Source organism: Rhea americana, unplaced genomic scaffold (assembly GCF_003343005.1).
Source record: "Rhea americana isolate MKP2758 unplaced genomic scaffold, rheAme1 scaffold_6, whole genome shotgun sequence".
In the NCBI taxonomy this organism is placed as follows: Eukaryota; Metazoa; Chordata; class Aves; order Rheiformes; family Rheidae; genus Rhea; species Rhea americana.
The window spans coordinates 2495011-2519977 of NW_028186756.1; positions in this window are offsets into that span (position 1 = coordinate 2495011).

A 24967-nucleotide genomic window follows, 5' to 3' on the forward strand; every position below is an offset into this window, starting at 1 on the left:
TGGGAAAGTGTTGGTTTGCTTACAAAAATATTATGCTAGAAAATATTGTTTTGTCATATAGTAAAATCTCAGTAACAAAGCCTAACTTCAGAAATTTTGTATCTTYTTGTTAGGAAGAAAAGGAAAGAAATGATGGAGTTTGTCTGTCATAAATTAGGAAGATATGCTAACTAGTAAAAACTGGAGTAGCTGTCATACATCTAAAGTTCTTCCTGCTAACAAATAATCAGGGATTATAGGTGCAGAGGCACAGAATCGCRGTGGCGGGCAGCTCCTTCCCGCAGGAAGCTTCTTGGGCCTCAGTAATGATTTCCTTGCTTTATTTCCCCTTAGACACTACTTCATTCATGTTCCCATTGGAAGGGCGCAGAACATAACTGAGGAAGGAGGACTTCTTTTCTTCCTGTCCTCCTTATGTCAACTGTCCTGTAGRGTTTTCTCTCTGTGGGAGAGAGCAACCTTATCAGTATAGACGAGGGCTGTTCTCAGTTGYGTTAACATCTGCAGCATCTGTGGAGTCTCTATGGATGTCACTTGTGCTAAAAGTGCTACAGTGCTGTAAATGCAAAATTCGGTCTTGGAGACGTATGTTGAGTGAGGTAGCAAAGAAAGGTGAAAGAAAYAGCCTAGTACCTGTGGTTGAGAAGATTTGGGTGGACTGTGTGTTTTGAACAGGGTGCGTATCCACARAACCAGCAAGGATAAAGTAGAGGAGATATCCCCAGGCTGCGCGCGGAATAATTCGGGGTTTACTTAGCCTGGAGGTGAAAGGCAGGCTCAGTTCCCTTTTCTGCCAGAGAGCATTCAAGTTTTCAGCAGCAACCTCATAGGGAAATCTGAACATGGACTGTTGCTTCCAAATAAGCAGAGTGATTCCCATTAAGCTGCTTTCAGTCTCTACTGCTGGTGCTGTTCTATGTTGTATAAAATATTGAAATATTAAAAAAAAAAGTAGAGAAGGAGACATATCAACCAGCTTCTGTGTAAAAGGAAGCCCCAAGACTACCATTTTTACTTTCATGTTATGAATGGTGATTTTTATTCATTTGAATTGCTTTTGCTTTGGTTAATAGTGTCAAAAATGACATAGAGCTACTTCATTTAATTGGGATTTTAAAAAATCTTTACTTTAGATGAGAGGAGAAACCTTTCCAATTTGTCTTAAATTTGTCCTTTTTTCATAACAACAAGCTGACTGTATTACTTGAAAAGTAATTTTTGCGTTAGCCTTGTTTCTCATTGTGCAGTCTCACAGCTTACGCACCATTTTCAGAAATTCCTGATTTCAGGTTACTGCCGTTAACACTTAGCACTGCAGCTCAAAATAGGAATAAAACTAAGATGCTACTTCCGAACATTTCATTAGTGGAGCTTGTGATGTAGCCGTATAAATCTTAGAATCCCTTTGCACTGTGTAAATGATCTTTATTTTCACGTACAAAATGCGTACAAGCATTTAATTAAAAATGCTTGACCCTTTTCAGTTTAAGTAATTACYAGGCCTAACAGATTTCTACAGTCTTCACGAATCTTTGGAGTCAGTACACATATACATAAATTTGYAAATATTATAACATTTCTTTTCAAATGTCATCTAAAAATCTTTGGTTATCTTTATGTCTAATGACAGTTATATATTTTCAAAGGTGTGAAAATACAGAATATCTATGGTAAGTTGTAGGAAGCTATTGAAAAGAACCGAAACTTTGCACCAAATAAAATGCTTTGTCAGGACTCAGAAATTATTTCTCTGAGCTCAACCCTTTGCCTTTTGTTTTGATTTCATTTTCTCAGGATATACTRTCTCCTGAATGCATTGTGGGAGTCCTGCATTGTAAAAGTTTTTAGGCTAGTGCTCCTAAAGAATATTTAAAATGACATTTTTATTAAGTTGGCATGAAGCATGTTGCTGGATTGCTTTTAATATGATAATGTTTGCAGTTTACTGTGCCATAAGTGCAGCTTGGCAGTTGAGTTTACATGAATATTTCATCCACAAAAGGCCACGAGTTTGTAATTATAAATAGACCTGCTCAACAGAAAGCGATGGATGATTCTATTACTAGTAATTTTCCAAGGAAATGATAGTTYTTTGAAGACCAAAGGCAGAGATTGTCGACTGCAGAGGGCCATATCTGCAGATCCCTGGAAGCAGTGGTGGAGAGCATCTGCTCCAGCTTGTTCTCGTGGTGGGTTGCGTGGGGTCGGTTTTGATGACCGCAGAGAAGTGGCCAGCAGTGGCCGCACCGTGTTCAGGTGTTTTCAAATATGCATTTTCAAATATTAGTTAAAAAGAGTAAGACTTCTAATGTGGAAATATGAACTAGGAGAAAACTTGGAAAGAAAACGAAGGGGACGTACCAGATATACATAAAACAGCTCTATGACTAAGTAAGAAATAAAGCGTTCTGAGGCTTAAACTCTCTCCTGAAAGATAGCTAACAAGGTGGAGAGGCTGGAGGCTGATCCTTCTTCCCGTGAAGTTAATGGCAAGGCATGCATTAACTTCACTAGGAGCTAGATTTGCCTCACAAGTACTTAAATAACTATGACAGGATGAGAGAATGAAAATACGATGATTATGGAAAAAAATACAGCGTACCAGAAGGATATTGACAGTGTAAAAACGTTGGTATGAAAAGGAAGGGAAAGGAGTAAGAGGCGTTTTCAGATGTCTTTCCTGGGGTTGAGGTGGAGGAGAGGAGAAGGGAGGGCGGCCGCGGGCAGGCGAGGCGCGCGCCCAGGGCAAGCTCCGGGCGTGGAAGGTTGCTCTGCAGATGCTTCTGGGGCAGATCTACATTAAAGACGCAGGATAAATCACTGGACCAACGCCCAAAACTAAAATACAAAATTTTATTTAGAATAAAAAATTAAAAAAAGATAATGAAAGGCACAAGGGTATATAAATTTGCAGCCTGGATTTCCAGTGCCCATTTCCAATGCGCTCTGCAGTCTTTAGCAAATAAAATAATCTCTCTCTGTCCTGGACCCCTAATACCACTTATCTGTTTCATATATTAAACATTAACGTTGTTCAGTGGTTTGAAAAGCATAAAGTACTGGAAGAGTACTTGTTTATTGTTTCATTATATTCCCTAATCTAGGAGAAAATTGGACTCTTTTCAATATTTTTCATACTGCAAAAGAGAGCATGCTACTGTAGTGTGAAGTGGAAATAAACCGAATTGCTTTATTCAATTAACTGTTCTCTTTCAGTAGTGATTTTAATTCCTGTGAATTAATATTGATACAAAATAAAAAGAGGAAACTACTGCTATTTTGTATCCCAAATGACAAATTTTATCCCTTAAAAGAGAGAAAACATCTTAATAAGTGTTTTATTGTTCTCTATATCTGTATCTGTTTGTGTATATCCACTTGTTAATATTTCTGGAATGTTTTTTCCGTACACCCAAGTGTCTGATTTTAAAGCCAAGTAGATTCTGTATTCTGACCTGTTCTCTCCTGAATTCATTTATCGATGTATTTGAGGGCAGATTTTCCTCTTCAGAAGGCATGTACACTTCAGTGCATCTTCTTCAAATGCCTAAGCTTTCACAAATACGCCTTTTTGCACGTGCAACATTTTTTCTTAAAGATTTGACTTTTAATTTGCTGAAAAACTTTCTTATAAAAGCAGCCTGTCACAAAAGCTGTAGAAAAGATTCCTTTTTTCCGGTTTCTAAGTGCTCTTCTCAAAAATATTTGCATTAATACAGCTGGAAAAATAGTTGTCTTAATTTTGACAGACTTGTCGCCCAAAGAAAACAAAAACCAGTTATTTTAAAAACAGCTAATAACCAAAACAAACTTGAAGTGTAGGTCAGGAGTTCTCAGATGATTCATTTCTATTTCATTAAAGAGTAGGAAACTGTCAAGGCAAATTCAAAGTGATTCTGAAAATGGAAGGTCTGACTCCACTTTGATTTACATTTTACAAAGCAGAGGCTTGAAATTTGGCAGGAGAAAGGAAATCTTTGTGTCAGAAATATGTGTTTTGCCATTTTCTATGAAAAGCAGTCTGTACTCGGTGAAATACTAACCTTTGAAAAGTTTCTGCACATGCTCAGAGGGGATTTGCTAGATGTTTTAAGGCGAACGGGGAACGTGAAGCTTGTGTTTTCACTGCTCGTGCTTCCTAACGCCGTCCAGCTCCGCTTCTAAGCACGCCTGGGCATATCTCGCCTCAAATGTGTTGCTCCGGACTGCAACAAGCCGCCGAACTGGTCACATTTTCCAAAAAGGAAGAGAGAAATGGCTCTTTCCCACTTGGGTTTGGTGGGGCGAGARCCGGGGCTCGTCGTGCGCCTCGTGGGGGGCACCTGCATCCACCGTGCAGGGGGCAAAGCCCCTTCAGCCTGGACACTTCGAACCTGATGACAGTTTTCTTGAAGCTTCTGAGACCTTTATAAAATTTTTCTGTTGTGGTCTGACCAAGAGTGATGTGCTCTTCAACTGATGGTCACATGTTTTTAAATAATATCCACAATTTATGGAAACTTAGAATTATCACACTTTGAGAAAAGTAATAAAGCGCATCCACCTTTGAAACATAACGCGCTTTTTCTGAAAGAACTTTACTGAATGCTTTGCTCTTCTGAAATACTCTTTTCTTGCTAATGCCTTTGTCATTTTTCTGTTGTCCAAAATTAAGACAAAAATGTTGTTTATGCAGTAGGCTAGCACTTGGGAGACACCCTGCCTGGACCAGATCAGTTAGCCCTTCCGTGCTGTGGCTTGCCATCCATAAAACAGAGCTCGTTCTGTGTTACCTGGTGGACTTCTGTGAGAATAAACCTGTTAAATATACTTACATTCTCACATAAGAGGCACCAGATAGGTCTTTCAAATAAAAGGGGGGGGGGGACGACACCCACACAGGTGAACTGACATCATTTTCAATGATCAACTTGTTTTAAAGCATCTTCCACTTCTACTGTTCAGAGAACTAAGGATGCATCATGGCAGGGAAAGATGCTGTAGTTACACTAGTGGACTGAGATTGCTGCTCAGACTTTTCAAGAAGTCTCTGCCGACAGGTGGAGAGAAAGAAAGCAAAGTCGCTAGCCGTAGTGAAAAAAAGAAGAGAAAAATTACCTTTCCCTTYGTAACAAACATTGCCATACATTTAAAAATCTTGTTTAATTACCTCACAGACCAACAGCCTAAGTTCAGTAATAGTAACTTATTTACATTTCTGAGCTTTGCTTCTTATCACCAGATTTCCATGAAAATCCACCAAATTTCCATCAAAATCCTATGATCTGCCACATACCTGCCTTCTGATTCTTTTTCCAGCCAATTGCAAGGAAAAAAGGGAGGAGACAGCTTTTTTTGAAAGTAGAGCTCATGCCTTACACTCTTTATGCGCTTTCTAAAATGGAATCRGCTACTAGTAGCTTGCTAATAAAAATCCATTTGTGTCATCTAGGCAGCTCCTTAGTCACGTAAACCATATTTAATAAATGTAACAAACCCTGCGTTCATTTTTAATGATTGTTCGTTATATGTAACGGAGCAGAAATACATAATTTTCTAATAGTTGCGTTGTGCTGCATCTGCGTGGCGGGTACTGCGGCATCTTGGTGGTGCGCGTTTTAAGTTTGCTTAGCTCTGCTGTTGGAGCTGCCAGGGGAAGAGGGTTTGTCGGGTGCCTCGCTGAACCTGGGAGCCGGGGGACGGCGAGACGGTCACTTAGCGGAAGCTCCTCGCACGAACGGTTCGTAGACCCAGTTCCGAGACGCCCGAAGAGCGTGCCCCGTGCTCTGGCGTGTCCGAATTCCCTGTCTGCGCGCTTGACTTTGAACCGCTCTCTTGCCTTGCTCCGAATGTCCTTTCGTTTTAATATGATGCAAAATTTCACAGAAGCAAAACGTGTTTTTTCTTCTCTCTTTGTTTCTTCCTTTTYTCCAAGCCCGGTGCACGGACGTCCCGCGGCGCGCGAGGGGCCGCGCCGTGCGTGGCGGGGGCCTCGGCTAGCCGGGTCTAACGCAGACCTCGTCCTAGGACCGAAGCGGCTCCCAGCGCGCCGCGCGCCCCGGTGCGACCTGCCTGCCCGGCCCGCAGTGCCGCCCTGACTCTGCTTCCAGCCCGAGGCCGCGCTGCCGACAGCAGGTAGGTGTTTCTCCTTTGGAGCATTTAAGCGGATGGATTGTATTTTGGATTTTACAACGCTTGGAAATTTTAATTGTTAAGAAACGGATTATGAATCCCACTGACAGCTAACAGTCCTGCTAAAGATAAGTTTACTAGTAATTTTTTTATAGRTTCCTGCACTCTTTAAAACAGGCTTTCTCATCACGCTCTGAGTGGGGTAGAGGGATACAGCACACTGCTATTTGCTGGTGCTACTACACTTATCCCGAGCAAACAGGCATTCCTGCACCACTGAAGGCTAGAAATCAGTAATAACAAAAGAAGATTTATTTGTGAGGGATATAGTAAGCCTACGGTTGGGTTGTCCTATAATTTGATGTGTCAGTTCTCTCCTTGGTTTAAGTTCCCTTCCTGCCTTTTGGTGGACTCGGGGGTGGCTAGCGATGCCGGACCCGGTCGCTCCCCACCGCGTCGGAGACAGATCGAGTGGAGCCGGGCGCCCTGGGGCCGTGGCAGATAGTATTTCACATCTTCTTGGACCATATGGAGTCCCTCATTGCTTCTGCATGCAACCAGCTCTCAGGGATATGTTGTGCTAATCACCCGAGACGATTAAATGCCATGGTTTGCATTTGCAGTCTTCTGTGCAGGAGACACTAGGGACTTGCTGAGAAGTCAGCTGTGCTGAATGACCGAAAATCACCATTAAGTGGTGAGAAGTGCCTGAACAAAGTCAGCTGAGGAGCTGTTATGTTTACCTATATATGACCTAGCAGAGGAAGAGCCTGGGTTTGCCCACYGGAGCTGTTTCACTGCCTGCTGTCAGTAGGAGAAGGAGCAGAAGGTGGTTCTCATTCCTGGTGAGTGAAGCCCACTCTAGATTGAGAAGCCTCATTGATGGCTTTGTGGTTGTTACAATGAAATATATGGGGTTTTTTACTGAATTTTTTAAAAAGTATGTATCTTTAGTTAAACATAAGGGAGCTGTAGATGCATTTTCCTCTTGGTAGGTGTATTAGGCAGGTGCTTCCCTTTGCCAATAGCTGGACTTAAGCTTGATGCTCAAGAACTCTACATCTAATTATTTACTTTATGYTTAAAGAACCCTGATTTGAAAGTTAAAGTTGGTTAGAGATGGGAAAGACAGTGGCTGTAAGATGTCAATTTAAGGTGTAGTGTTGGTTCGTCTTATTATTATTTTGTGGTTTCAGTAGTTGTGTTGTTGTTGTATTAGTCTTTATTGTGTGGTCTTTTGCAGAGTTTTAATCTCTGCCAAAATAAACAGACTTAGAAATCAAAAGTAGCATGTGGTATATTTGAATGCTAGAACTCTATGGAAAATTTCTTAAAGGAATGCTATAAGAAAAGGTTTTCTTTGAGTTATTTCCTTGTCAAGCTTCAAGAAATACAAAGTGATTTTACATTACTAAGGGATAAACTATTTTAGGGCATTAAGTGGGAAAATTGTATGCAAACAGATGAGAACTGTCTTCCTACTTGAACATATCTCTGGCTTTGGCTTTAGCTTTTCCTTGTGGTTATGATGTCAATTGTTCAAATGTGTACTTGGAAAAATAGAGGAGCAGTTTTATGTGTTTTATGTTTATGTAAATTATAGACTAGCCAGGAGACAGTGCAGTCATAGAGGCATGAGCCCGGTTTCTCTAGGGTTGAAGCTATGTATAATTTCCAATGATTTCCAAGTGAGATTTGGTTTTGGGTGTTTTTTAAGTATGAAGCAATTCAACAATTTTTAGCAAAATGCCTTCAGTATATTCTTTGTTGCAGTACAAATAATAGAGAGGAAAAATAATGCTAACTGTTTTTTGCTATTTCATTCTGGACAGAGCTAGCTGCCCTAACTAAGTGGTACTATACAATAATAGTTCAGATGTGTTCTCTTACAGCCCCACCTTTTTCACATGYGCTTTCTTTGCTTGTTATCTGTTTAGTTACATAGGAGATTGTTTGGAGTGAGTGGACAATGTTTTCCTGTAATTTTATGCAATAGGACTCAAAATGTCTTTGGATTTCTTCAATATTGTTTTAGTATAAACTACAAATTTTATATATAATTATATAAAAGTGYTGAGATTGTAAGATACAGGGCATGGTGCTCTGTAGCAAGATTTTTCTTTTTAATAATGTTAATTCACTTCTGAAGATTCTTTTAAAAATCTTACCTTCTTTAGGGCCTTTAGAACAAATGTTTTACTTCATTGCTGAAACATAGTTGGCTCTCTAATGAACCTCTGTATATTTTTCTTTCTGAATTTCACCATATTAAAGCCTTGTATTTGGGCTTGGGTTTTCAGTAGTTTTTTTTTTCTTCCCCAGAATTTCTAACAAACAAATTGCTTGTTGAATTAGGCAAGTAAATTGAAGAAGCTTTTAACCTTTAGTTTCCTTTTTACTGTGTACAAATCACKTAATAAATGTTAAAGGTTTTCTGGTGACAGCTCTTCATTCCTCTCACTAAAAAGCTGGTGGTACCAGYTGTGTTACTAATTAGTTTGAAGAAAATTATAATAAAGGAGAGGAAAAAAAATATCCAACTACCCTAGTTCCTCTGGTTGGTGAAATTTTTAAGTATCTGTAATAGTAAGACAGCCATATTGTGTTGTGTTTAGTTCTCTGACAGCTGGTATTGCTGGGGGGTGTTAGGCAAAAAGTAGAGAGAATCAGTGGAAATAAGAATGATCCTAAGTGCYGATATGGGCCCATTTTCCCTTTATTTTCGTGGTGAATTGGAAGCTTGCTGGTTGTACACCTAGACTAAAAGACCAAATAACTTCTGAAAGGAGATAGGTTTGGCAGAATACTGCAAAGTATGTACCATCTATGGTTAGAAATTCAGGTGYGAGCTGCTGCGAGGTGTAACACTGCGATCTGTTTGTGTCAAAGGACTCTTCACATATTTAGCTCAAAACTCCTAAGTAACAACTTCTATGAGTTGAAGTTGATGCTAAAAGGTGGGGAGACTTTCAGTTGTCAATGGCAGCTGATCCAGATGAACCACTGGGTTACAGAAGAGCTGAGCTAGCCGGGTGATACATTCRTAAAATGGAAAGTGCGGTCCATTAAGATCACGCAAAGTATTTCCAAAAGAAATGTGAAGAATGAGAGGCCCTGAAGGCATTAGTCTTATTTGGAATACTAGGTACAATCTGGTCATCCTTRTTCAAGAAAAATGAATTTAAATGAGAACAGATGGAAAGAAGTGCAATTATGATGATTAAGCGAACAGAGGATCTATCATATGAGAAGAAATTGAAGTGTTTTATATAGTAGGACGTACCTGTTTAGCCCAGTGGAAAGGAGGCAGAAGTTCACAATCCTCCTTTATAAATAAAACCAGGAGTTAAACACGTGGAAGGAGAGGAGGATATTGCTGACRCCGAGATAAGTGCTCGTAAGCTGGCACAAGTGAACGCAGAGCAGAAGCGTTGGGAGTCTTTCGGCAGCAACTTTCGGACGCTGGCGGGTGTCCCCGGGGGCGGCCGCGGGGCGAAGGGGCCGGCAGAGCGGGGCCGTCTGCCCCGCCGCGGCCGCTCTGACCTGCAGGAGCGCGGCACGGTGAAAGGGCTGCCGGAAGCTTTATTTAATAACTGATAATTGCTGATAAATATCCTGCTCGTGGCGCTAGTAAGCAAATATGTAGGCAACCTAAAGTTAGGTGAGGTATAAGAACAGATAAAGCGAAGGCTTCATATTTGATAGTAAAAATAAACTGCCTATACAGTTATTTTTAATGCATCTTTGAGACCTGAGTCTCCAGCAGGCTCAAAATCGTGGATTTAGATACCATATTTAAAATGAGTGTGTACAAGAAAGGCTGAAAACTAGAATCCTGGTAAGTGTAGTGTTTTCAGTATGTGAGCAAAAATGTGTATTAATTTATGGAAGGCAAAAGGATGCATTTTGAAAATGACAAGTTAATGGGCATGAGTCAGCAAGGCTTGTGAGAGGTGAATCATGTTAAGCAAATAAGATCACKTCAAGTGTGACTGGAAGAAGAGGAAAGTTTTATGAAAGGCTTTCCTAAAATGGAGAAATATTAAAGTTTCATGCAACAGATTTTTGCGTAACCATTCTGAATATGAAGTGGATGCTTAAGATTTTGAATACAGATAGGTGAGTAGAATAGTAGTGCACAGGAAGAAAAAAATGTCCTTTTTTCTAAAACTGTTGTAGAACACTTGTTTTCTTTGTTGGGATCTCTAATATTATAACTATTGATTTAATTTAAGTGGAAACATGTAAGATAAATATTTCAGGAGATAATCAAGAGATTGTTTAACGGCAGATGGTTGGAGTTGCTTTACGGTGCAATTTTTATAAATTGAGCAAATGGATGCAAGGTGGAAAATTAAATGCAATGGATCTAAGTATTAAGCGATGCTCCTGGGTTGGAGTATTAGATGAGTTAAGTGTAGTTGAAGCAAATAATGAATTAGCTAATGGCAAAGAAGAAAAAGTTCAATGTGTGCTTATTGACAGGTGCAGCATTAAACGCTCGCTTCRTTGTGTGGCGGCAATAAAGGCTAAAGCTTCCAAATGGATGTATAATATGAAAGCAAACCTATTCTTTAAACCAGCTTGTATGGAATAGCTGTTGGAGCAGATTTCCCTGGTTTGGCAGTCTGCTTCTGATCCCTGATACTTGTGTGCTTTCAAACATAAACGAAGACATGTATTTGGAAGAGATGTCGCTAAGCCTGGGAATAGGTGRTCCGGAGAGGGGGAAATGGTGCAGTATGCAGTGGGGTTCAGAGCCCCTCTTCGGTCCCTGAGCTCAGAGGCAAAACTATAAATTCTGCCTTGTGGACAGAGGGTCAGTGCATCTTAGAGAGCCCACTGGAGGTTTTTTTTTTTTTCCCCATTTATTTTCCCTATGTTACTTGTTTGTGGTTGTGTATGTGCCTGTATTACGTTATCTGAGTTACGAAACGGGGTGCCCCTCTGAAGCCTTCACTAGGACTTGTCTCCCGGAACAGGCACGTCACCGCGCGTTGAATTAGCCCGCGAGCTGTCTTGTGAAGATCGCTGCGGTGCCTTGTGCGGCGTGTTCGCAGGGACAGATTTCACTCATCMGCTCTGCATTTAGAGTAACTAATAAGCCTTTATGTGAGCAGGGAGGGAGTTCCCCTGCCTCCTGCAGTATCGGTTTGGTGTGTCTCAGGAGTGCAGGCAGCGATGGTCGTGTCAGCGCTCTTGTTTGCGCTATTAAAAATACGTGGTATTTTAAAAATGGGTTGTGTTCTCCTCAAACTCTTGCGTTTCTGGCACGGCCCCAGGAGCCAGGTGAACTTGGCATACTCTGCCCCAGCAAGCAGCGTGGAGGTGCCCGTGTGCCAGGGGAGTCGGACGTGGTCAAGGCTGCCCCTCGCTGCCCGGAGCAGCAAAGCACTCGAGAGGCTGCTTTTATTTYGTGTGTGTGTGTCAATCTAAAATGCTGACACTGACCCTCTGAAAAGTGGTACCTTACCAAAAATTACCTTACCAAAGCCTTGTGAACTCGACAGAGCAGGCAACGTGGTCCTGGCCGAACTGTGCTGGCAATTACTTAGAGATTCTGCGTGATGAGATGCTTGCTGGAGTTGCAGGCACTGTTGTTTCAATTAATGCATGCGWTTCCTTCTTTGGGCACTTGTATCGCCATGCGTTAGATGCTACTCAGCCGTGTTCAGGAGGAACATGCGACAGGATCAGATCTTGAGGACAGGAATCTCAAAATAATGAGTGTTTGCATACCTGGCTGAGGAAAAGAGGGGATGGGGCTGTGCACTCTATCTGAAAATCGGGTCCTAAATAGTGATTTCCTCTATCTGTAGGTGTTTGGAGCTGAGCAGCTGCTGGCAGTGTCAGTGGGAGTTCTTTGCAGGTCTTTGCTGTCTTGTTTAAGCTCTCTGTAAGGTTGTCTGTAATCAAACACTACCTGTGCTTCAGTATTGTGYGTGTATGATTTCCTCCTCATGATTTTTCTTAGTGGTTAGTGATCGCTGCAAAATAACAACAAAACAATGCCACGAGCAAAACGTGCTGCCTTACTTACGTATCATTATTAAGTATTTCTTCCTGTATCGTTCTTTTCATCAGAGTTGGTAACAAGCATGAATTACTTTAATAATGTCTAAATAGGAGAAATATATTCATTTCCACAGCATTTTTAGAGCAAAGTATTAGAAATATGTGTTGCTAAATACAGTTAGTGTACTCAGTGACTATGGTAAGTATTGTAAGCACGTAAACTTGCCATTCAGTCTTGGTTTAGGGTTTTTTTTAAACCAGATTTTGCTGTCCACTGGCAGAAAAACAAGCAAACTGCAGCATGGCATGGCTTTATTGTACCACTGTTCAGTAACTTTTATATACTGTTTCCTTTTGTAATTTGAGACATGTTAATGATTTTTGTTATAAATATTTTTATAAATATTCTTACTGACAGATGATGCATTTATTTAAGCATCAGTGGACAAATAAAGTCATCCACGGGTGACTAACAACCTTGAATAAATACCATCTCACTCAGCAGCTATCCATAGTACCTTAGCAATGCAATTACATGCCAGGACCTATTATCCCAATTAATGGACTGTTTTATATTCACTGTGCATTATACTTGAAACTCTTCAGAGGCCTGGCCTTCACTTAGCCAGAGGCAAAAAAAAGAAATGTATAACAAATCACCAAGAAAAGGCTTTCATTTACTTTCCGAGATATGTAGCGTGTAATTATACTTTAAGCATAACTGGGAAGGCCTTAGAAATGGCCTTTGATTTAAGTTGGAGTAAAACTATATATTAAAACTGTGATTAAATACAGTTATCTTGTTTTCCAGTATATTGTTGGTAACTGCGGAAGTAGACGTTTTGCTATCATCTTCCCACATCGTGCTTTTTTGTAATTATTTTGCCAAAGGTTACGTTTGATGGTTATTTATTGGATCCGTATAGCTTCCCAGTTTCTCCGCCTATGGAACAGGAGCGGCAATTCATGGGGACCTTGTATTTGCTGGATGGGTGARCAGATAAAATACTCTGCTCAGAAGTACGCAGCCCCTTGGTGCGTTGCTGCTTTGTAAAACGTCAGCCCGGGGCTGTGTTTTACGACTTTGGGATTTGACCACTGGAGTTTAACTTTACTCCCTCTGGTGGTTTCCAGAGCTGTATTACCAAAGCCATAAAATAAAACACAGCTGTATTTCTTCTCCTTATTGTAAGGTGCATTGATTGCTTCTCATTGTATATTATAGCAAAGGGGCAGTCTATTACATAAATTTATTGCATTTTCTTCATGATAATTACTGGAAGTTATTGAACAAGGCAGGGAGTTATGACCGGTAAGTTCCTGCTATAGCTGAGGAAGCAAATCCACAAATATTTAGTGGATCTAAACAGCTGTAAACAACACGTCCTGCTCGCAGCCCGCGCGGGATTTACAGCTTGCAGGGCATTTGAGGATTTTCCTAAGAATCATGCTCCTGCTTCGACAAATTCCAATTTGAAAGACGACCTGCAGTGAAGAGCCGCCCTCGGTCGCGTCGCGTGGGCGCCCTTCGGCGAGCGCTGCGGCGGCAGCCGAGGTGACCGCGAGCCAGCGGAGAAGCGGGTGACGTGGCGGACCCGGGGAACCAGCTGCCGGCGCGCGGGCCGGCCCTGCTCGCCCTCGGAGGGCTCCGCTTTGCGGTGTTCGGGAAGGCCGGCTCCYGGCGGGAGGAGGGGGTCGGCAGACCTGGCGCGGTGGTAGGCAGCGCGCAGGCGCGCCCTGGCAAGCGCTTGCGCGGGAGCAAAGCAGCCCTGCTGGCCCGTGGATGGAAAGCAACAGATTCGGTCCAAATACGTATTTATTTGAACACGGAGGGTAAAAAGCAAAAGGAGTTAAAAGGAAAAAACAGTCTGGAACTTTATCAGTAAATATATAAACTAACTCGTACAATAGAAACAAAAAGCTGGCAAGTATATTAATTCCAATTAAATGTTGATGACTTTGATAAATGTTGCAATCTCAATAAATATATGTGATCTTCACATTATTCTTCATTTATTGACACCAACGTACTATTCTGAAGAAGATTCATCTTCCACCAAAGACTTTTATTGCTATAATATTTCACAACTGACTAGCCAATTTCTTCCTTTATCTTAATATTCACGGCCAAAATAAAGAACTAACATTATCCCTAATGGCTATGTCAGATATGAAGACAGGGAGGGGAAAAAAAAAGACTTGAAAAAGAAAATTCCCAACCATCACTCACTGTCTCATGCTTTGGMTTCAAATATAACACTGGAACTGGTTCAGAAATATAGTGGGTTTTTTCTTATTCTGACCTATTTTTCAGCCTTTCCTCTCAGCCTTTTTTCCTTTTTGAAGGACAGAAGTTGAAGATGGCCTTTGAGCCTCTAAAGTCCTTAAACTCCCTAGTTTTAAGGCTAGGCTCCCTAGGTAGGGCTGTGGCGAATGAAGGACGGTCTCCTGTTGAGAACGTTCTTGGAAACTCGGAGAGCACCRAGTGTCCTTCTGGTCTGCTGCGGTGTGATGATGATCAATATATATAACATTGCATTTTATACCTGTCATATAATATAACATTACAAAGTTAATATTCGTAATAGATAATGTAGTGGGTGTTGCTCTGCTGTGCTTGAGGAACAGAAAGGTTGGATGATTTTACTTGCAGCTGTGCAAAATACCCATAATAGGTGAGTGAACACAGCTTTTCTACAACAAAATGAACTTTGGTGCGTTTCATTATYACAATAAGACACTTCCAAGAGTGTGGTATTTTGAGATAGTCTCATTATTGGATCATTTAAGGCCAGTGGGGCATGTGTTATCTCATTTTAACACACACCTTGTGGTTTTTATTTAAGTAAATGATGGATATTTCCAGTCCAACAGCTTTTTTGTGTACAGAACAAACTAAAGAAGGTGAATAATGTGACTATGGGAATCTTTTTAAAAGAAATGTTTCTTAATTAGAGATAATTGTAGAAGCTTGGCAGGAATGCTAACTGTAGGAGCAAACCTCACCAGCTGCTGTGTGCTTACATGGAGTAGATAMTACTTATACTACTTTTACATAGTCCATTTATTTTTTTTCTAGGGCCTTCCTGTAACTACCTCTAATTACTTGTATCCTGTAACTACAATCTAACTTTTTTTCCAAGTTCTATGCTCAAGCAACCTCATAAATATTCATGTTTGAGGTATGCTGGTATCTAAATGTCCACTATGCTGAGTGCAGATATGTCAGATTAAAAAAAACTGTCCTCTTCCAAGGAGACTGCAGTTGAGAGAAACAAAAAGATGGAATATATATCAGTACAGATAAAATAAAAGCAATGAGTGCTGTCCTGCTGGGAAGGTAGCATGGCCTCATAGTGACCTCGGAGAGAGGGCCGCAACTGGGACAAGCAGGATCTCCTCCTTGGCTGCCAGTGGATGCTCTGGTGCTGCTTTACCTGCTGCCTAGGCTCTGCTTTTGCTGATGTAATTCAGCTGTAGGAAATGCTCTGAGCAGTTTCTCCATTCACCTTTGACTTACTGTCCCTTTCTGACCCAACCAACACTTTCCAGGAGCAGCACCTGGTTCCCCACCTTCTGCATAAGCCTGCAGAGTGCCCTGCCCAGCAGCTCTTGATGTGGGGCTTCTACTCCCAGTTCGCACCTTGGGCAATGCTGCTCTGCTATGGGTGTCCTCCTTCTGGCTCTTCTGCATCAAATAAACCTTTGTCTTCATTTTTATGATCCTGCCCTTTCTTATCTCAGCTGTCTGTAATCTTTCGTCAGCTGCTGGGATGTCATCTTCTGCCTGCAGTTGGCTAGGGATGCTCAGCCTTGTCCTTTCTTCTCTGCTGTGCTTGGGGATCATAGAATCAGTAAGGTTGGAAGGGACCTCTGGAGATCATCTAGGCCAACCTCCCTKCTCAGCAGGGTCACCTAGAGCATGKTAGACAGGGTTGCGTCCAGGTGGGCCTTGAAAATCTCCAGAGAAGGAGACTCCACAATCTCTCTGGGCAGCCTGTGCCAGTGCTCTGGGATGCAGCATTTCCATCAACATCTGGGAAGCCGCATTGCTGATCAGCTTCCGGTCTGTAATGCTCCTTCTGCGCGATGCCCAAAAGCGCAACGGCGCTTTGGCTGCTCCAAACCCACCAACCTATCATTCTGACCTCATTTTTTCCTTRTTTCCCTAGCTGTCGGTAGCCATCTGTTACATTTTGTCTGATACGTGCAACATTAGCGCCCAGAGTCTTCCTCAGAGTGGAAATACAAAAGCAGTAGTTATCTTTCCCAAAATTCAATTCTTGCCTTCTTGTCTAATTTACGTAGTGTAATCAATATCAATAGGACTTGTAAACCACATTTTTGCAATGAAAAGTGRTGCAAGAGTATATAATATACAATTGCTATTACCATTATAAATGGCATCTTTCCTTGCAACACTTGAAGTATCACTTCATTTTATTTTTGTATTCTTTATTGTATTCTGTCAGAGGCTTAAGGAAGAAAAATGTGAGTGATTGTAAAGGAAAATTTGGSCTGTGAGTAGAGCCCTCCCTTGTTAGTACTTTTTTCAAAAGTACTCTGGTTTGTTGTAAATACAAATGACCTTGAAAATTTCTTTGACAATATTCCTTCTCCTTTGCCATTACATAGCAGTGAATTGCTTGGCAGCCTTTTCCTTACAGRGAAGATAATGAACAGCAAGATATARTAATCATAGAAGTAACAAAAGATATTAACACTCCTTCTAACACTCCTTAACTGAGGTGGCTTGCTTTTTTGCTTCCTTCTCTTTTATTTTCTTTTTCTTTTTTTCTCTGAGAAAGCACAGCTATAGTGTAAAGACTGTTCAAAAATCACTGTTTTGGGGGGACAAACATCCTTTCACTTCAAATAAATAGTAACAAAAAATAGAAATAACTACCTATGAAATCAAGTATTACATAAAATATTTTCGTTAATTGATAAATTGGCTGAGGCCAGTAGTAATAAAGACTGCGGTTATCTGAATGGATGTGATCAACCCCTCGGATAAATTACTAGCTCTGTAGAAAGGCTTGTGACTAATAGAGAAAGTCATTTAGTTCAGGGAGGTCTTGTAGGCCTCATAAAATAACTCTTGATTATAATTACACACTAATCTCTCAAATATTCTCTTGAAGTAGAGGGATAACAAACAGAAAAAAATAAACTGATACACATTACTGATATCAGCAACAGAATTTTGCAGCCAATGGCACACTGCGAGAAGCTCTTCAAAGCTTGTATTTTTGCTAACCTGTTATTTCATGTATCCAGTTATTTATACTGTGTGAAGTGGAATGCTGTGCATTTTCAAAGTCACTTACTTATATAGACAAAMTAAATTATTTTTGCATTTCTTCAGTAGTTATGCTTTTTTAAAAATCCCAGTTTTAGMTGAGTGTTTAGACCTAATATAAAGAGCATAAAAATAGATCTGAACTTCTCTAACATCAGGCCATAATTGTTGCTGTGACTTTCAGGGGAAATTTTCTGCTGGCAGCATTACCGTTCTTTATCACGAGAAAAATGTTATTGGTGTAAAGAGCGCGCATGACTTTAAAATGTGGGGGTTTGCCCTTCTGCTTACGTAGTTTCCAGAATGCCAAACTTGGTGCAACAGAGAAGCRTTTTCCAGTTCTCAGATGAAAAAGCAAGAATCAGAACTGTAGCCTTGCTCAAAGCCGTCCTGCCCTAAGAACCGATCRCAGCTCTCGCTGACCTGTCAGCTGTGTTGACGCGGCAAAGGCGCGTGCTCTGCGCCTGTGCCCATTTTCTTATTAATTGGAAAGCACTTAAGAAAAAATGAGGCTAGTGAACGCTGACAAGTGTCCCTGGTGATCTGATGCTCTGAGGTTTTTTTTATGTATAGGATTTTCGGGGTAGTACTAAGGGCACTTGGAATGCTTTTAACAATCTTGTTTCCTGCAACGTTAAGTCTGTAGTGGAGCGCTGTGGAGACGCCTTTAAAGGTTTTCGTAGTGCTTTTCACCTTCTTTCCTTCCTCAGCTGTCGAGTTCTTTATACTAGAATTTCCCAAATTTATAAATAGCACATTTCAAGACATGAAAATGCACGTGCACTCTTAAGCCTTAAGGATTGCATAATTCAGCAAAATGGTTAACAGTGCTGATATTTAAATTATGATTAGCATCTACTGAAGTGAAGGCTAGAGCAGAAGAGCATCGCTGTATCAGCTGGAACAGCTTTCCAGCGTCTCTGAYGGCTAGGAATGCTTCTTTCAAAGAAAAGAAAACGGACTGGAGAACAGCTAGCTGCCCGATGCTTTTAAAAATATTGCTCTGTATATACTGTAGAGAATACCACGAATGTGCTCTCTCTTAAAGGCAAATGTAAGTCTTAAGTTTGATCAATGTTTCTATTATTTCCTAATGTGTTTTCCAGTACTAATTCTCAAGCTTGTATGATATTACAGGCTGCAAAAAAAAAAAATCCATAATCTTAGTCATACTGATTTTAGATTAAGGTATTGTATTTGTCTGGCTCTKCTTTGCTTTTGCTGGGACAGAACATCCTGTGAGGGCAGTAGGGCTGATGACTGGAGAACAGCACTATGCGGTTTTYGTATTGAGTGAGCTCGCATCCACGGAGCTGCTCTTCCAGCAGCTAAAGTTAAATCCTTGTATATTCTCTTTATGCCTCAGAAGTGTTTGTATTTACTGGAGTATATTTTAAGCTTTATAGGTTGGCATGTGCGGCACTTACTTGTCTTTTGAACTGTGACCACTAGATCAGGTAGAAGATACAGAGACACCCCCAATTCATGAATATTGACTTAGTTGTATTATAATTTTGTTTCAGTGCTTAGGGAAAGGACCTGAACGTGCGTAAGTGTGTAATTGGACAGAAGCATCCTATGGCTAAGGTGTCTTCACTTAGGGTAAAATCAGCTTTTGTCCGCCCGTGGGACAGGCTGACTGCTGCTCCGGGATGCTGAGCATTTTCCATCTTTCATTAGGACTAATCGTACCGGACTCTCCAAACCCTGTAAGATTAAGCCACCCCTGTGAAATCCTACTGGAGGTCAACGCCTCCCCGGTGCAGCTTTTTACTTGCATGCAGTTTTAACACCATTGACCTCTGGACAGCGATAGCGGGGAGGAAGCTGGTCACTTAGTTGGATGCACTGCGTGATTTCCAACAGGAATAATAAACACCAGAGACTGAACTCCTTTATGATCATCTCCTCTGCTGTTAAGTGTCTATTTTGTGAATGTTAGGTAGTGGTTAATATTGTGGGTCAGGAATAGTAAGTTATTTGCCTATAGCAGAACTCAAACTGTATTAAAATGTGGTCTTAYGAGGTAAATAAAAAGCGTATATTCTAAGATTTGCAAGTACAGGAATGTTTTGTATTTTTTAGAGGTCAAGAGCAATTGGCCACAAGTCAAAGAATAGCCGGAAGCAAACTAAGATTCACCACCAACACTGAATTGCTGGAGGTGAATCTGCATGTTTTGCACATGTCCAGATGTTCTTTTCAGTTCATTACTGGCAAGCAGCCCTATTAGTCTAAATCATACGAAATATAAAGCTCTTTGTGGCACGTACAAAGGGATTGTATACATTGCAGATATAAATCTCCATCAGGATTTTCTATGTAACTATCACTATGGCATTTTAAACAACATTTTTAAAAAAATATAAAGGATGGTAGTATTCCCACTGAGAGTGGGAAATTATTTAGAAATTCAGTAATTGTTACATGCAAGTTTCCTGTTTTCAGCTTTGCACTTCAGAAGACCCTGATCACACAAAGCAAAGGAGGAGACAGCATGATTTTATGAATTCACTTATTCAGAGTATGCTTCATGGTAGGCAAGAATCTTCAGCCTGGATTGCTTCTTGGTAATCACTGGTAACAGTTTAAATGGGGTTTGCAGGATGAAGACTGAGTTTGACCTGAGTGAGTCTGGTAGAAATTTGGTTCATTTCCTGGCATAATTATCATTTAAAATAATTATCTATTATATAGCTATACAGTATCAGAATATGAGTTCTATTAAAAGAAGAGATACCTRTTGGGGCTGCAGAAATTGCTCTTCTGCTGGTGCAGCGCTCATGCACTTGTGGGTGCTCGGAGGTCTTCTGCTCCTCATTGGTGCATATGGGGCACAGTGTCTCCTTCCCTGGAAGGCAAGGTCTGTTGTTTGTTATTTGGCTATTTTTTAGCGTCTGCAGTGTTCATGCAAGGTAACAGACAGCATATTGTACCAGGGTTCAAGCATCCTCTTTGGGGCTTAGCTGTAAAATAAGGATACTGACACCATCTCTTTGCAAAGTGCTTTGAGATACACAGATGAAAAAGTTCAAATATTATCTAGCAGATTGTGTTGTTTGATGAGGGAATGCAGTTCCTAAAGTTGAACTCACAATTTTGTAGCAAAATAAGGGTATGGGTTTTTATTGTGTGCACTTTAGAAATTCTTGATCATGTCTCATCCAGCAGAAGAGTAACGTATAATATACAAAAAGTACAGAGTTAGCTGTTTTTAACATCTTGCTGAATGTATGAACATATTGTAAGATAATTTTTAAGCAAGCTAACATTTTTGGCTACATAATTATATGAACTTACCTTATGCTAAAGGAAGATGGATTGTGCATGGCACTTGAGAGATAAGAGACTGACACAGCTGATCAGGCTGTTGGTCTGCATATGTCTGGTTTTAGTGCAGTGATACTCCATTCAGTTGCTCCCTTCTCTATGGCTTTATTAAGCCAGATGTACAGAACTGTAATATTGAACATATATAGATGTTGGACCTTGTCTGAATGTTGATCTAACTTGCTTCTTTGGAAGGAATTATTTGCATTTTGACTGTATTAGAAACAGTAGGAGTTTTCAAAAGATTTTGAGATCAGATCTGCCACTTGGCAAGTGGTGTAGAAGTTTGGGAAAATACGCCGCAATCACAGGGAATTCTTCCGTTGAAGGCAGAATAACGCATCCGTGCTCTTGCTTTGTTTACCTTTATTTTATATCGCAACATTTGGTCATGGCAACATTAAAATCACAAAAGTTACCTTTTTTTTTTAATTAAACAAGAATTTTCATTGACATCTCATTTTCAGTGAGGTAAGCTTAATGTTAGAGCATAAGTGCATTTGTACTAAAACCTATAAAGACTCCCTGGGTAAGAGCACATTTCTGTAAGAGTCAGATAGCCATCATATTCCTCTTCTTGCACGTAGAGATGCAGGACACTTGTCTAGGGCTGCCCAGCAGGAAAGGTGAGTATCCTGCTCCGAGCCGTTGGAATGGGCTGCATGGCCCTGTGGTGGCTGGGCAGCTATTGCAAAGGACCCGAGCAGTTAYACTGTGAGTCCAAGCAGTGTGTATCACTCACTGCCGAGATATCTACAGGAGTATTTAATGTACTCAGAGAGAATGTCCAAATTTGTGTTGCTTGCTACCTTTATTTTCCCCCATGGTCCTGCTTATGTTCTCCAAATCTGGACTTAGTAATATTCTTGTCTGAAGTGAGAGATTTGTAAAATACATTATTTGTTATGCAGTCTAATAAAAATTCTGCAGAAGAAAAAGAGTATCAGCTGTTTATGATCATCTATTACTTCTGGAATCAGCTTGGGAAAGGACATTCTAGGTTTAGTAATCCAATAATTCCTGTTGCTAAACTTTCAGAAAATGTGATTATTTTTTAATGTAAATAGAGCTGCAGGGCTTTTTTGGTAAAACATAGTTGTTTGTTATTCCTTGTACTAGATACATAGTCTATATCTTGTTTTGGTCATGATTGCTCATGCTACCATATGGGAGTTTGTTCACATTCTAGTTCAGCTGAAATCTGTTGCCATGTGTTTGACTACTCATAGTCTTTTTTAAGGCTTGTCTATTCATTGGCTGAATTTATTGGCTTACTCTTATAAAAAGATAAACACTAAAGTCAGATGTGATGCTAGGACAGTAAAGACTAGGGAAAGCAGTTCTTTACAGTATGGCTGCTCTCTAACGATGCTCTCAAACAAGTCCTAGAAATTATTTTTGAAGCAGGAATGATTATTCTGTCTGAAAACCATAGTTAATGCATGCAGCTAGTTACAAAGCAGGCGTGGGCAAATGCGGCCATATGTGGAATATCCCAGGGTCATAGACTTGCAGGCTTGAGAGAAGCAGCTGGTTTCTCTGAGGCCCTTAGACTTTGCTGAAATGACCTGGCGAGACACACAAGGGAACAGGAAGAAATGTGGAAGTTCAAGGTCTGGGGAGTTTACAGAGATGTTCCTGACCAGAGGGAGCCCTGRGCTGGGCAGTCAGACCTGYTGATGGTCCCACGCTGTGGAAGAAGCAGTACCTAGTGGGATCGTGATGGTCGTTGTTGCTTGCTTTGGTGCATGTCCTTTGAGTATTACTGTATTAGATAAACAGGGCTATTCAGTAAGGGGAAAAAAGACGCATTTCTTGTTTTGCGTTGTTTGCTTCCAAGAAGCGGTACTATCATCAGATTGGAGCAAACATACTGGTTTTAGACGCACAATGTTGACTTCATTTTCCAAACATTCGATACGAATAATTCCAAATGTTTAAAAATGTAGCTTTGTTTACTCGTCTTCTCACCTATATGTATGAACAAACAGCTTTTTTCAAGTGGTTTATTGTTGTTCTGATACATCACTGTTGCTCAACAAATCTGGTTGAGTTGTGCGAGGGTTTTGTGTGGCACTTAGGCATCCAGTTGGAAGAGCCTAACTGCGTGGGAGTACTGCAATGCTCTTACTCATTAGTTTCCTTTGCAATTCAATGAGCTCAGTTAGAGTGAAAATAGGTCTGTCAAACCATGAAACTGATGACTGACTGAAAAACAGTTTAAAGGAAAGCAGGAAAAAAAAAGAAGATATAAATTCCCAATCAGCACCGAGCTTGACTACATTATCCCTGGTCTGCCACATAACAATGTAATCTCACAAGTCTCTGCTGCTTTCACTGGCCTAAGATGAGAGAGAAGTAATCTAATGAAAACAATTATAGCAAGCGAACACAACTTTGAAAACAATATGAATGCAATAGAAGGATAGAAATAAACCTTAAAACAAAGGAGCAGATCTTTTGCTCTCGGGAGGGAGCCTTGGGATCCAGTGAATGCTGCCTGTGAGAACTGAGGGTGCTTTGATGTGTAATTTTATGCAGGTCTTACAGATATCTGTGCAATCTCTTGACACACATTTCTGTATTAAACAGCATTACTGCGTGTGCTGGTTCCCCCACACTATTGTGATGGATGCCAGACTAGTGAGAGCAACACCTTACTCCAGTCAGTACCATACTGTGAAATCTGCAGGAATCTTGTAAAACCCACTTACTCCAACCAGTTCCACCTGTTCTTTTTGTAGAAACAAAGATTTTTTTTTTCTAGTGAGAGCAATAACTTCAAAGAGACATTGGTACTTTGCTCCACTATGCAATCCTCAGGCTTTTCTGCCACAGACTTGACATGAAAAGCACTGGAGGGCACTTGACCACTGTGAATTTTTATAGCATGCCACAATTGCAGAAACATCTGTGCACATAAAACATATTAAAAATTCACTGACAAGACCATAAATCATTGAAATGCTAAACACTAAAATATCAGTTTTGCAGTCAGTCATTAACCAAAACTCATAATCTATGAAATTATAGATTCCAGTGGAAAATGCAATATTTCACCTCACATTTTGAAATCTAGATACAGACTGTTCCTTTTCTTCTGCAAAACACAAAGCTCATCAACAAAGATATTTCTGCCAGGGTATAAAAAGTGGCTCTATCCATCATTCTCATGTCAGACATAGATCCATTCCAAGTTAAACCTTATTTTTCTTACACAAATTGTCGGATCTAAGGGGCACAGTCTGTTTGTTCTGCTCAGATGAGCCCCAAGTACATCAGTAATAAGTTTGCATGTGAGTAGAGTGAACAGTATTTCTTCAAGAAGGAGTTCAGGAGCCACATTTCCAGGGTGACACAGGACCTGGTTTGAGCCTATGCTCAAGGCCATGTTCATCCACCTGTTCTTCAGCTGTTGGTGATGCCTGTTAGTCTATGGGGCAACTCTCCTAGGAAATGCCTGGAGATAAACTGGGTACAAACTCTGCTTCAGAAAATATTCAAGAGTGTATTTATCTGGTAGCGCAGATGAGCTGGCAGACTTGTATCGGGCTTTATCTTCAGGTGTCTCTGCTGGCTTTGAATCAGTGCCATATGTGTGGTCAAAAATGACATTCTGGAGGAAGTCTTTTTAAGGAAGGCGATTTTGTCATCTGCCCCAAGAACAGGCAATATTAGTACCCCAGTTCAAGTTGAATCAGTCTCTTGACAAGGCTGACATGGTTTTAAGGAACTGTCTCTCTTCGATCTTTGTGAGATGAATGAAATACAGAGCCAGGATGTTATATATCTGCTGTGACTGTTACCTTGTTTCTGTTAACAACCTGTGCATGGTAATATATTTCTATTTTTATGAAATACAAAATTATCAAACAAATACATTTGCTAAAGCTGTTTTTCAAGTGTACCCTGTAGTTCAAAGCTAGATAGCTACCCAGAGATAGTAAGTCATAGTTTGACTGTAATGGGTGAGCTGAAAAACTTAACTAGTTTAATTAGTGTAAAAAAAAAATGCTTTTTGCATTGCCCTWCCTGATTAGTGGTACCATATCAAATAAAAAATGACCTATTTTCAGGTCTTTAAYAGAGTTTCAATCGTTGTAACACAGGTTCTAGTTTTGGGATGGGCACCAGAATGTCTCTTTCTGAAACCAGGAACATAGAAGAGYATCTCCAAGTATATGGTGTGCAGAATTGCCATCCTGACCT